General features: G+C 39.5%; 1 pseudogene; it reads left to right on the top strand.

The window, feature by feature from the left end:
* The first annotated feature begins 4862 nt into the window (after positions 1 to 4862).
* LOC147428550 (uncharacterized) lies at positions 4863 to 11822 on the top strand (annotated as a pseudogene).
* The last annotated feature ends 3185 nt before the right edge of the window (positions 11823 to 15007 follow it).

Raw genomic sequence — 15007 nt, 5'->3', positions numbered from 1 at the left:
GTTTGATACATGTACAATCCCTTCAGAACAACAGCATTAGTGTATAAAAAAAAAAGTACAACCCAACAAGAACTTCTATGTATGTCATTCTTGTAGAGAAACCTACAAGGCTACAACCAAAATAGTACTATTTTTGCACATGTCAAAGTTAAATACTCAAAACAATTTTGCACATGCTACAAGCACTACCATCATTTCAGATAAAGATTCACCAAAAGCAATAATATTTAGGGTCCCAAATAGAACAAGGCAAAAAGCATGCCATCGAGGAGATTGTTTTACTGGGAAATTCCAAAATGGAGCCTCACAAAGTGTACGATCTCCCACCAAAATGTCAAAACAAATTGTGCAAACTACTGGGCATTTCTATCTTCTCTACTTCTTTGAAGGCGTATACCGTCGGGGCTAATTCAAGATGAAAGTGAGATCTCTTTCACGTAGTGTTGGTTGATGTATAATCATATGTTGCTTACCATCCAACCCAAGAATCTGTGTGTAGACAAAGTATAAATGCTTACAAGCTATGTAAGATTTTGTTGCTCTCTCTCGTCCTTGAAAATCAGGGCATGTACAATAGGGCTCCATAGCCACATGCACATCATATACATCTTGCGTTAATATCTTGAACACGGCATGACGATCAGGCACCATAATTATCTCTTGTACAAAACAAGCTTCCATACATGCTCCTATTTCCATGCGCTTATTTGCCTCCTTAGAGACACCGGACCTCCATTTTTTACTACGCTTGCTAGAGCTTCCCATTGTCTCCCCTTTCTTGAAAACCTTTGGAGAAGGAGCTCTAATAAAAAAACCTACCCCTAGCAAACCAGCATACTCCTCCTTTGATACACTTGTTCCACTCTCTACTAGCCAAGTTGTTGGCCTTTCCGGTGGTGACAATACTTGTTTGGCCACAACTTCAGTGTGCTGCACATCATGGCCACAAAACCACATCCATTGGTGTTGCCTCTGGTCTTTGTAAGTTCTCTCTCCCCAAAAGCATGGGGCCACAAGTCCTGGAGACCTACTTTGCTTGACATTCTCACATCTTCTCCCTTCAAGCACACCAAAGCACTTACGAGAGACATTTTGAGGCATTCGTCTGATTGCCCAATGACCCCTTGGCACAGCAATCTCAAAATCACATATAGCATATTCACTAATAGAGGGTGCGGTGTCATCTCTTATGTCATTATCTGCATGAATCTCCTCATCTGTGGAATCTGCATTCACATCAAATTTATGTCCCTCTTTCTTCATGTCCGTATCAAACAAAATATTTCGTGGTCGTCCGTGCTCTTTTCGTTGTCTAGACTCCATCACATAACCAGGCTTATGAGAAGCTGTTTCTGCAAACCCTCTTGCCTTCTTTCTTTGCACGGTTTCCTTGTCTCCATGCAATAAAGGTTGCCCATAAAATGGTGTGCCTGCGACTGCTCCTTGGAGAGCATGTGCCAGTGCAAGTGGGCTGAGAGTTTTCTCTTTATTTCTTGATCTCTCTAGATACGTTTGCATATCCGGACCAATCCCTATGTATCTACCAGTCAGATAGCCATGTTGCTTTGTGCATTGAATGTAAGCATTGATGACATCAGTGACACATGCATCATACAAGGAAATTTTTTTGCTACCCCCTTCACCAGCAAGCCAAGATGCATGAATGGTCTCTGACAAATTGGTACTAGGAATTTGAGCTTTTTCCCAAGGACTCATAGATATCTGCATTCCACCAACACAAAACTTTGAATCAGTGAAACAAAAAATAGAGAAGGTCAAAGTTAGGCTCATCATTGTATCATACTTCATTGTGTAGGCTACCCCAATGAGATATCCTTGTCTCCCACCACTTGAACCATTTCTCCAGTGACTTGATATCCTCGCTTGCAACATTATTTGACCACCATCTTCTAATTGCTTCTGCTTGCTTCATTGCCAAACCCATTGTCCTTGATTTGCGCCAAGTCTCACACATGTCTTTGTGGATACTAAACTTTTCTTTGGCTATATATTTTTTAGTATGTTTCTGTAGACTTTGCTCCCAATGGAAGAGACAGGACCTTTCCCTTCCAATCATGATGTTATTTGGCCCTCCATTGAAAATTGTACGCACGGCAGCCCAATTTGCTCCAGCCTCATCAGCCATAAAGCCTGCAAAGTCTGCTGATGGATAACCTTCTTGAGCCAAAACATCATTAAGAGATCTCCAAAACAAGACTTGTGTTTCTGTATCCTCCTCTTTGGTGTCACAAACCTCTATAACCATCAATCCATTCAAACTAAAGAAAATAACAAATCAGAGCCACAACAAGTATGCAAATGATGCAATGACAAAATGCTGCAAACCATTAAAAAATTACCTTGCATCATAGACAGAGCATGACATAGTTGCCCATCCATCTATTCTGTGTGTGTGATCAAAATGCACCCAAGAAGCACTCAAATCTCCATTTCCTCCTCGACGCATGCGATTGACAAGGTCTATACCAGACCCTGGACCTTTTGTTGACATCTTAAAGATGTAGCACTTATCATTTGGGCCACCTTGTCCAGGGAAACGACTCCCATGAAAGTAAGGAAAGTGACATTTTTTCTTCAAAACCATGATGTGGTCAAACCCATCCCCAACAATCGAGTATTGTTGTCCTTTCTCAGTAGCTACCATTACCTTAAATCTATACAAAACAAGTCAAAAATTGAAATAACCTTATTGCACTGAAAAATCTAAATGTCAAATGTTTTACCTTTGATTCTGAACCAGTGGAATCATTTCTTCCAATATATTTGAGAGCTCTGACCCCCCCATTTTTAGTTCATCTGAACCAACACTAGCGTCAACCAATAATTGTTTGGCGACAATCATCTGAACTCTTCTTGGTCCACTGCTTCTATCCACCTTCAAGACACTTGCAACCATCTTCTGTATTCTCTCTATTGTGGCTCTTGACGTACCTGCTTGAACTTCATGCAAGTGATGACCTATGTGAATCATCATTCTTGTAAGCTTTGGATCTGAGGGCAAAATGTAGTACACTTTACAAGAACAAGGACTCTCACAGAAAACAACTTTTTTGCAATAATGACAAGTGATACGTAGGTTTTCGTCTTCACATAGAAGCCCTTTGCTTACTTGCTTATCCAAGTAACCATGAAAGAAGGATACATTGAGCTTGGTGTTGTTCAAATAATACGGGCAAAGAACTCTATGACAAACTAATGAGCCCAAGCAATAACTAAGCCTAACAGTACAATTTATGGACATGTTAGTTTTATGCGGCCTAGTCCAAAGATGACCATCAAATTTTTTCTCCATCCCTTCCATCCTCTTACAACCTTCTTCAACGGGGGGTAGCTCAAAGGAAATGTCACCATCATAAACTTGTGGAAGTTCAGTCACCTATTTGATTTGCTTACTATTGTTTATCAGATGTTGTAGTCTGAAACATGTTTTGCTACCTAAAATCCAAGGGATACTGGAGTTTTTTGTCAAATCATGCACGTCATCATCACTGGAGTCCAGTCTTTGTTTTTTATCAACAGGCTTTGTTTCCTCTTGCATTGGTGGATTTTTTATCTCAAAACAATATTCTTTTGCACATGGACTGTTGTTCATGCTTGTTATGCCTGGCTTAGCACCAAAATCACTCTCGCCACTATCTGTAATATAGAGCATATCACTAGAATGTTCAATGAGATACTCAGAAGAGAGAGTAGAGTCTAGTAAAAAGTGCTCATTTTCATCAATATCCCACTCTGAAGGGGTTTCGATATACATTTTTTCCAACCCGATGTAAACTATTGCTTTCAAACATGTAAATTTGTAGGTTGGAGGAAGAAGACACTGAAGATAATATCTGCTGAGCAAGAGTTTGTTGTGTCGAAGCTCTACTTCTCTAGTGTGAGTCTCTTTTCCAAGTGTCCAAGAGATAGTTACTCTATCCATCTCCATAGCAAGACAAAGGAAGCAGCTGCTTGTCTAGACCTAATACAAATTTCTTACCAAAATATAAAACATAATGTTAAAAGAGAATGCATATATTTTTACTAATGTAATATTCTTCACAGAATCAGTGACTGCCGCGTCATAAATGACGACGGCTACAATCATAATTTAATATTCTCTCATGGTTGATTTTTAAATAATACCGACGGCTACAATCATAATTTAATATCCTCTCTCCAATCATAACGTTAGGTAAAAATCATATATTTACGAGGTAAAAGAGACTCGCAATCATTAGACATGCAGATCATTCCACAAAATACACCTATTTTCAAGAATATAAACACAAAAACCAAGAGGTTTTTTTTGGATAAGTTTCGTAGGTATTATGAAAAAAATCCACTAAATTTCACAAAAACCAAGGTTTTTTTGACCATCTAAAATTTGATAATAAAATTAATGAGAAATTACCAAAATACCTCTCTAATTTGTGGAATATCCAAAAATATCCTTCAAATTTTTCATAATTCTCAAAATACCCCTGTTTGTGAGAGTAAATTTATCCAAAGATTAAAAAAATTGTAGCTTTTCATAAGAAGACCGATTGTACAAAACTAAAATTCAAGCTGGTTATTTACGCTTTGGAGATGAATTGAGTCATTATTTTTAGACATAATTCTTTTTTTTTGGGAGGTGAGCACTAAAAATCGGATCTCGATTGTCAAAAATTAATAAAGATAGAAAATCGTGAGCAAGCGTATTTTGGGAAATTTTGAAATTTGAGAGGTATTTTTGGAATTTGCACAAATTAGAAGGGTATTTTGGTAATTTTTTCTCAAATTAAGAAGATCCTCAAGTTTTAAAACCCTAAAATTATAAATAACCCTTAACTTTACAAAGCTTCTTATCTGTCGAAAAAATGGCGAAGCAGAGCAACGAGCAGACCAGGTACATCCCATTTTTGCTCTCTTCCTCCATCTCTCCCTCCACGCCTTCTCCCCACTCATTGAGCACGCTATCCGTCTGCGCGCGCGCAGACGGATAGCGTGCTCAATGAGTGGGGAGAAGGCGTGGAGGGAGAGATGGAGGAAGAGAGGTAAGAAGCATTTTGACTGTGTTCTGCCCAAGCTCTGCTTGGTTTGTGAAACTTCACCCTCTCCGGTGCGAGCTCGTTGTCCGTCTGCGCGCGCGCGGACAGATAGCGTGCTTGTACACCTGCGTCGTCGTCATCAGACCTGCATCGGACCTGCATCTGGGTTGTCATCATCAGACCTGCATCGTCAGACCCTGCATCGTCTGCGTCGTCATCGTCAGACCCTACGTCGTCGTCGTCAGACCCATAGCCAGAGGTTCAGTATCGTGCAGGAGAACGCTGCTGCAGTTTACGCGAGCTCAGGTGAACGTTGTAGGTTCCGTTTACCGTTTCCATTTGCTGCACTGTTCTGGCTTTGAAGACGGCAGATGCTGGAGATTCCCTGGCGTGGCGTGGTGTGCCTTGTACATGGTGAACTGGTTTTAGAATACCCAAGTGCAGGTGGGAGTAGTTTGGGATGTATCATCCCCCAAGCACCGTCCGCACGTGGGAGTAGCTTTTAGACACCACTGAAATGCACCATAGTTTGGGATGGGGCAAAGTTGAGGCTGTAGGTCTTCGGATCAGGAAAAAATTATCTGCACATGTGGCCGCCTTGCACCCAAAAAAACACAGCAAACATAATGAATTCAGATCCCAGACCTCATAGAAGCTCATGATGTTGAGGTAAGCCACAATGTGTGAATTATTGTGATAATTTGTTCAAAACTTCTTGTGTTGGTTTCCTTTCAAGCGAGCTCAATCCTTCAATAATGAGCACAAGTTATGCTATAAGTTGGCTTTGTCTCCATCCATTCTGGTCATTCATGGCTTATCTCTTGCTTACTGTCAAGTGAAGGTCGCCATGCAAGACTTGTAGCTACTCGTGTGACCGATCCTTTGGCTTAGCATTTGCCACAACCTCCACTCCGCCTCCCACATATTGTCCTTATTGCCCCGACAGACCAACTGCAAAAAGCTGCTCCCAATGTGGACGGTTGCACTTACGAACTCTATGAAGGAGATAACTTTTCAATTTGCATAACTCACAAAATTTCCAACATGCAATGCATTATTCACGAGAGCACGGAGGTAAGTGTTTTGACAATAAGCGCTACACACATGTAGCAAGCCATTTCTTTTGATGTAGATGTGCTACACAATTGAGTATTGCACATGCAGACACATTCATGGATGGTCTCTCTTGTTTCTTTGAGCTTGTGTCGCCTCTTAGCGTTGTAATCAGTAGTGCCGAATTTACGAGGGATAAAAGATGCACTAGTGTGTACCATGTACCATCGGCCTTATCACCGCATGTGCCAGTGCGCCCTCGACTCTCAACAGTGAGTAGCTACTTCACCAAGCCAGCAGCAACACCAGCTTGTTGCAATTTCAAACCTAAAATATATTTACAACCTTGATGCCTCCTCCTTACCCTTTGGAATATTGCAAAGGAAAACCAAAAAGAACCTCCCACCCGGCCTACCCACTACACCAACTTATGGTTGGGATTCTAACTTGCACTTCATGTTCTAATAATCCAAACCCATTTAGCCTAAAGTTAAGTCCTATTATGAAGCTATTTATAACTTCCATATACACTCGGCCCTTAGAAATACAGTAACTTTTAATAGTAATCCATCTCAAGAACCACATAGTACCATGCAAGCTCCACTCTCTACCACCCTGCTGCTCTCTAATTTTCTTGGATTTTGGCAATCTAGGTATATATTTGTCATCAACAAACTCAAATTTCTGTCAACTTTGGCCGTCCATTTGTCACCTGTAAGCTTTGAGCGTTGGTTATAGGACGTATGCCCCCTCTACTTTGCTTAAAATAAAAATGTCAAGGAAAATTTACTCTGGCAGTGCAATGCCGTTTGAGCACAAGCTTTGATTAAGGGTTCAAATCATGCCATTGCCATGGCCAATGTATGCTTAATCATTAAGCCACAAGAGCACTGCAAGCCACTTAATCCATAATTAAGAGGTGATTAGCAAAGTCGTTCCATTACTCAAAATCATGGCATGCTTAGTTGCAAGTTATTGGAGGCCAAAACAAATTAGTGTCTTTTGATGTTTCTCAAGGTATGTATATGAGTATACGGTACCTCAAGTCCACTTCAAAATCTTAATGGAGAATTGTTCCACTGAGAAAATTTTGGTGCTAGTTATTGGTTTTGACATGTTGCTATTTGGTTATTGGTTTTGACAGGTTTTGACGTGCAATTTTTATGACTTGAAACCATCTTGAAGGATCATTTTTATCAGGTATTTATCTTATGTTCATTTTTTAGCAGAAGGTCAAGCTTTTCTTCTTCTTCTTTGTCCTTTGGTATTTATATATTTGTTATGGTTTTTTTGCACTTGCAGTATTTTAAGAGAGAGTTAGTAATTGTAAACAAAGTTTTGATTATGTTATTTATTTTCTTTATAGAGATTTAATATATTTACCATGGCTCCTAAACGCTCCATGAGAAAACGAGAAGCGAAATGTTCAGGGGGTATGACTCTACGGTCTGGGACTGTTCAAGGAAGGCAAGTTACACTTGAGGATGGTTCCTCAAGGATTCTACCAATGAGTCCGCCAAAGAAGTCTGTGAAAAGAAGAAATCAATGTGTGTATGCTGATGATGAAGCGTGGTCCTTGGACAGGTCTATAGATGGAGCTTCTACAGCGCTGCTATCACTCCAAATACTGTTGGTCCATCTTTTGCTCCCACTCCACAAACTACTCACACAAAGAACAATAACCAGGATGAAGAAGATGACTTTTCAAAGCATGACAGGGTTTTTGGGGAGAATGTGTCTCTAGGGTTGATGAATGAAGTCATAAGTCAATTTCATATCAAAAGAAATTCAGAACCCCCTTTTGTTCCCTTATGTAGATTAATAGCTAGAGATGCTGTTCGATGTGCAATTTCGGATGCACCTTGGTTGACATCCACGTTTGATAGGGTTGGCTATGTCTCTTCAATGGGTTCTTTTATTGTTTCACTTAAAGGACGACATGGAGAAACAAAACATTTGACAGAGGACACGATTGAGAAGTGGGATCCAATATGGCAAAGACTCAATGTAGAATTTGAAAAGAATCTTGTGGGTGATTGGGTAGATCTTTGAGGCAAATTGTTTTTTGTGTGGGATGGTAACCACAGGTTAAAAACTTGGATGCGACGAATTGAAGAAGGCAAGTGCTTCTGTTCTCTTGTGTTTGAGTTTGAATATACATTGTTGCACTTGAAATTTTATTTTGGATGATGTTTCTTTTGTAGAGCACTCTGAGGATGAAAATATCATGTGCAAGTTCGTTGTGAATTTATTGAGATAGATAAAAAGAAGGAAGCAGAGTTGATTTTGAGTCTTGATACAACAAACGAGTAAGAATTATATGGATTATTGTTGTTCAATTCTCTGGTTGTAATGTGCTTTTTCATTTGATTATCCTTCAACTCTTGCTTTTAGAATCTCGCGGGCTACAGCTCCACCCAACTTGGCACATGAAGTATTTATGTTTCAGAAGTTTGGTATAGCAAATAAGTCGAGCATAATGGAATATCTCACTCCTGAGCAGAGATCTTGGATGGAGGTTGAGCTTAAATTGGAGGCAAGACATAACCAAGGGATTGTGCCATGGTACTCAACGCCATGCATTTTGATTGCTCAGCTTGTTTGGAAGGTATGTCATGATGCTCAACTTGTTTGGGATAATAAATACATTTCTTTAAAAAATTTAAATTGCAAGTACTTTGAGAATGAGTATGTCTTCAACTACTTTACTTTGAAGGTGCCTTAGTTGAAGGTTACAAGATATGCATGACTCCATGTTTTCAAATAAGCCTTTAATTTTCATGTGGGAAGTCTATTCAAATTATGGATTGGGTTACGATTTGTATAATGCCCTAAATTCCCACATGGGAAGCCTATGCAGAGGTGGCAAGTTATGGATGGAATTTTGTCTTGAAATATGCTTTGAATTCCCATGTGGGAAGCCTTTGCAGAGGTAGCAAGTTATGGATGGCATTTTGGCTTGAAATATGCCTTGAATTCCCATGTGGGAAGCCTTTGCAGAGCTGGCAAGTTATGGGTGAATTTTGGCTTGAAATATGCCTTGAATTCCCATGTGGGAAGCCTTTGCAGAGGTGGCAAGTTATGGGTGAATTTTGGCTTGAAATATTCCTTGAATTCTCATGTGGGAAGCCTTTGCATAGGTGGCAAGTTATGGATGAATTTTGACTTGAAATATGCCTTGAATTCCCATGTGGGAAGCTTTTGCGGCGGTGGCAAGATATGGAGGGAGTGATGGTTTGAAATATACCTTGAATTCTTGCATGGGAAGCTTATGTGCAGTCATGGATTTGTTTGTGTTGTGTTGCTAATGGCTCATGAAAACATTGCCAAATAATTGTTTTGCTTTGAAGGGGAGATGGGAGTCCTTTTTGGCTGATGAAAAGAGAAGGCTTAGAACTTTAGGTCTTCTTGGGGAGGATTTAAAAAAGAAGATGAATGAAGCTTTAAAGAAGGAAGAAGAAAAAATGAGGGATAGCGGATATAAGTACCTTTCTATTGCAAATCCTGCACATGGTGAAGAGTTTTTTACTATGCTATTTGACAAGGATTGCCATGACAAAACAATGGTAGGGATCACTCGTGATAAATTATACAGCTTGTGCGCCGCAAAGATCACAATAGAGAGGTATGTTTTATTTCATCTTAAACTTTGATTTATTATTTTTATGTGCAATGTAATTAGTAACATTAATTTTTGGATCAACGGTTGTAATTCAATAGACGCAAATAACTTCTTCACATGATGATTTTGACCAAAGTTAAGGACTCCAAAGGAGGTCATTTTGCAGACTATAAGAAACTTAGAGCTTACATGAGGCAAGAGACCTATTGGCAGGGAATGTTTGGTGAAGCTACAATTATTATTGCTAAGTTTGAGGTGGAGGGTCCTTTGTTGCCAAAAACATTTGAGGCCTTCTTTAAGGCATCTAGGAAGACACATGTTTCATTGGCTTATACTCATGTTATGGCAAACATGAAGAGTGCTTCAGATTATGTCTCTTTACCCGAAGTGATGCATGCAAGCAACCGTCTTGTGTACAGGTATTGGATTTCTTGAATACTAATTTCGTTTCATGATGATGTATTTTATTGTCTCATTTTTATATTGAATTTTCATTTAGATGGCTATTGAATTGTATGCGGCTAAAGATGATAGAGTCTATGCCAGAGGATGTACAAGAATGGTTAGATAAAGAGGACGAGAATACTATGTTCTCGTCAACACTCTTGGAAAAGGGTATTACACCTTGGGAGTGCTCTCACTGTCCATGGTGGTTGGAGTATCCCCTAGGTGTTATCCCAAAGAGCGAGCAAGAGATTCATGCTCATAAGTGAACTACAATCTCTTGTATGAAGTACTATATTTTAGTTAAAATAGAATTTCGTTGATCTTTTTTTTTTGTGAACTTTTGTATGGAAAGGTTTTTTGGAAGAGAGTCCCATCTCTAATGACGGTGTAATCTCACCCCAAGCTACATACATTGAGCCATCCACCAAGCCACCCTCACGTGCAAGAAAAGGTAAAAAAAGTATAGAAAACCCCCCCCAATGTGTGCCTGTAGATGTTGATGTTGAGGAGGAGAGCTTTCCAACTTCTCTTCTACCAAAAAGATCCACCTTAGCATCAAAGTCTTGCTTCTCCGAGACTATTATGAGTCGTTCTCTAAATGAGCGGATGCCAACAAAACGTACCACATGTAGACGTTCTTTGCTTGTTTATTTGCTTTTTATTACTCTAATTAATTATTACTTGCGTTAACTATTGACATGTCCTATGGTTTTCTAAGCATTCTTTGAGATTCTAAGCAATTGAAAATTGCATTTTCATGTTTAGGAGAGGAGTTTATTACATGTGTGGATGCTTTGTTATTGGATGTGGAAGCAATTGATGACCTAGCATGGCATAGGTAAGACTTACATATTTCTCTAAAAAGTTATATTACCATAATGTACTCTTATCATAATCATTTGTTTTGTGTTAGTATTGAAATGTGGTTCAAGAAAACACCAATCTATGATGGGCGCGAGTATGCATTGAAGGGGGAAATCTCCCAATATGTGGCAAGATTGATCTTTGCAGACTTCCCTACGTCCATGTTAGTTGATGGTATTCACAATCACACTATAGGTGAACTTTTTTTATGTCATTTGGGAGGCTTCGTGCTCGTTATAGAATGCATATATGTTATGATGTAATTTTTCATTTTAACTTGCTTGTGTAGGTAATGTAAAAGTTGTTCCTGAGTGGAACCACTTTTCCACTGCCTTGGCAACTGGTGTCATGGAGATTGTTGATGTTCACTTGGCAGACGAGGGTTTCTTGGTGACTTTGTCTCTTGCACAACATTTGGGAGATCTTGTCATGCAAGCTAATAGATTTAGTTTGCAGCTCCATCGCTCGTGGACTTTGATGTGTGATGGGGGATATTTACACCCAGAGACTGGTGAGCAGGTGAGGTTGCCTTCTCTATCTAAAGCTTGCGTATGAATTTAGAGTTCTTCTTATTAAGTGATTTTTTCTCTCCTTTCACAGGTGATGGATCTCACTCTTGGTCTATTTTATCGTAAGAATGCTCAAAGCATTACACCTCATTATGATAGAAAGGCTGGGGAGGATGTTTCTCCTGAGTTCTTTCCGGCCTCAAGAAGCTACCTCACAGAGTCTCCTCCTCGTTCATGTAATGATTATACAAGTTTATCTGGAGATTTGATTCGAGGGGGAGCTGTGCGTACTGAGACTTTTTACAGGTAACTTTCTAGCCATGAACTCTTGTGAATCAGGACACACATCATGATAGTTCTATGCAATCTCTTGTCGTTAAACTTTGATTATTATGTTTAACACAGTTGGCTGCTAGAAACATTCACATATGAGTACGACCATGTTATGGACATCTTTGCCGGGTGTGGTGGTTTGGGGCTTTCTTGCACAAAGGAGATACGTCACTGTCTAATGTTAGAGGGTGATTTCTTTGTCTTCTCTGAGTGTTTAGAGAAGAAAGTTTGTGGTCCTCCTCCTGAGGAGGAAAACTAGTAGATTAGCTACTTCCATTGGTGGACAATTATTTTTGTGGCTTGACTCTATGTATTGTTTGAGATAGTATTTTTTTAATGCAACAATGAGCAACATATGGAGATTGTGGGTTTTTCCCTTGTCCCCACAAGGGTTTTTTCATCCACAATCATGGTGCCTTGACTTGAAAATCAAGGCTCAATCTATATGTTGTTCAATTATGGGGAAAATGTTGTGTTTCTCATGTCATTATCTTGTTCTTGTTGTTCTTATTGGGGTTAGGGTAATGCAAGCAAATGCCTACTCAATAATCATCATGTGTGTGTGTGTGGGGGGGGGGGGGGGGGGGGGGGTCTCTCTTATTCTCTCTAATTGCTTATAGCATGAACAAGATAAAGACTCATTACTAGAGTAGACTTCAATTTTCCTCATACCAAAAATTCAAAGATTTCACTTTGTTCTCTCTCTCTCTCTCTCTCTCTCTCTCTCTCTCTCTCTCTCTCTCTCTCTCTCATATTCTCTCTAATTGCTTGTAGAGAAAACAAGATAGAGACTTGTTGCCAGGGTAGACTTCAACTTATCTCATGCAAGAAATTTAAATATTTCACTTTGCTCTCTCTCTCTCTCTCTCTCTCTCTCTCTCTCTCTCTCTCTCTACTTGACTTATAATGCGAACAAGATAAAGACTCGTTGTGCTAGAGTAGACTTCAACTTACCTCATACCAAAAATTCAAATATTTTACTTTGTACTAAAATTCTTGTGGATCATAAACATAGACTTTGTGACGATCTTTCTTATAAATACTACGTATATGACATTGCAGTATCAATATATTGACATTGATATGGTTATTTTTTTTTAAATCAAATCTATGTTGTATTACGATGGCCCTTAATTGTGTCACAAACATGTAGAGCACAAATTTTTTACTATGCACTTTATCGACCTAGTTCAAAAGCTATATACCTTAGTATGTGCAAAAGGTTACATCTGATTTTTTTACCCACAAAAAGCTCTAACTTTGTAGAGAAAGCTCTAAATGAAAAGCTCCTATATTTAATATCCCCAGGCAGTACTACTTAGGTTGGTGGGTCCTACTATCACTCTCTTACATATCCCTTGTTGTAGTAACACTCTTCAGCCGCATGATTCATCCATTTTTGCTCAATGGCACACCACTTGGGTTGCTTAGCCTATGGATTAGCAAACAAGCTTATCCTTGTTAGCACTTCTTCAATAATTCTCTCTTGATTTACAACCGTTTCACTCTTTTGTGTTGACTTTGTGGTCTTAGCTCCACTATGTTGTGATGAATCATCATCATCTAGATCCTTATAGTCACCTTCCTTGTAGACATCACAATTGTTTACTAGGTATAGAGCCTCCTTGGTCAACTTGTTTAGAGTTGATCTCTTCTTCATATGCAAATCTTTGTGAAGGTTCGCATTTCTCGGTCCTTGGATAAATATCAACATGAGTTGGGATTGAGTTGGTAGCACTTTCAAAGGGCAGAATTTTACGTAGCGTTTCAACCTTTAGGCTGCTTTCTCCCTCTTCCTTCTTGAACTTATGGATTTGCAAGACCGTACTATGAGCTATCCCTCTTTGAGAGAATTCCTCAATAAACTTGTCAAATACCTCCTCCATTGACTCAAAATCTCTATGCTCAACATTATCAAACTAGGTGGTGGCATCCTCCTCTAGAGTTAACCGAAATCCTTTGAGCTGCATGGGAAAGTCCAGGACCTCCTCAGCTCTATTGATAGGCACAAATGCTGCCACGTGATCCCTTGGATCCCTATTTCTAGAATATTTCTTGTTAACCCATTCTTGGACTTGAGACGGTCCAATCCTCCAGTGATCTATCATTCCCTCATTCCTCCTCTATGAGCCATTTTTGGCCTAGGATATTGAACATGTTCCTCCTCTAAGGGTGCTCCTAATCCATAATTCCTGATTGGTCTAGCAAGTGGTCACCTCAGCTCGGAATCTTTCTTCTTGTTCTCGTTCTCAATGTGGTGCTTCAGTCTTGGTCGAATTTGGCATTCTCGTTCTACTCCCATCCTAGTATTGCTGATGGAGTGGTGGTGTTGGTGGTGCTTCTAGCCTTGACACGGTCTAATATCCACCCCCTTTCATGTTCAAGTATGGTGTTGCAAATTGCTCGAGCCATGCTTGAAATGATAGTGGCGATGCTTGTGAGTTTTGAGGGTTGGGCAATGGTTGTTTATTTGATTGCGATGTGGTGTCATAATCATCTGAGAAGGGATTTGTAGATTTGCTAGAGGTTTTTATGGGCTTTTGCTTCTCTTCCAAAGCCTACACCATCATTTCTGGTGTTATCACTCTCCCTACATCTTCTGGGTGAATTGGCTCGTATTATTGTTTATACTTATCGACAAAAATAATATGGTTTGCAGTTATCAAATCATACAGAAACAAGTACAGGACTTTTCTATGTTTAATTCGTTCACATGGGGTTCCATGCACCGATAGTAAGAGGTGACTCTTCCCTCCTTGTGTTTGTAAATCCCAATATTTTCTTGAATTGTAGCCATTCTCTCTACTCTCTTGTCATGAATGTAGAAGACTCCGAAAAGAGTGAGTTTAGGAGGTAATTCTTCGGTCTCCATAACCATCTTCCCTTTTGCTACATTGTCTCCATACCGATTGTAATTTTTTGGGTCTTTGACAATAAGATAGTGGTTTCCCTCCTTATCGTGAAACGTATCACCATCATCGATTACCATGATTACTACCAATCCTCTTGCTGGCCATTCCTCAATACAGATGCATCGACGTCCTTGAAAATCATCATACATTAGAGCTCCATGGGTATTTTTTCCCTTTAGGAAGATTGCCATGTATTTTGGTATGTTTAAGGTTTTTTGGGAGGTGCTACCCCCC

The sequence above is a fragment of the Adiantum capillus-veneris genome, chromosome 23, assembly GCF_014529385.1.
Source record: "Adiantum capillus-veneris isolate H3 chromosome 23, ASM1452938v2, whole genome shotgun sequence".
NCBI lineage: Eukaryota > Viridiplantae > Streptophyta > Polypodiopsida > Polypodiales > Pteridaceae > Adiantum > Adiantum capillus-veneris.
Note: the sequence above shows the minus strand (reverse complement) of the source record. Positions and strands in the feature narration are given on the sequence as shown.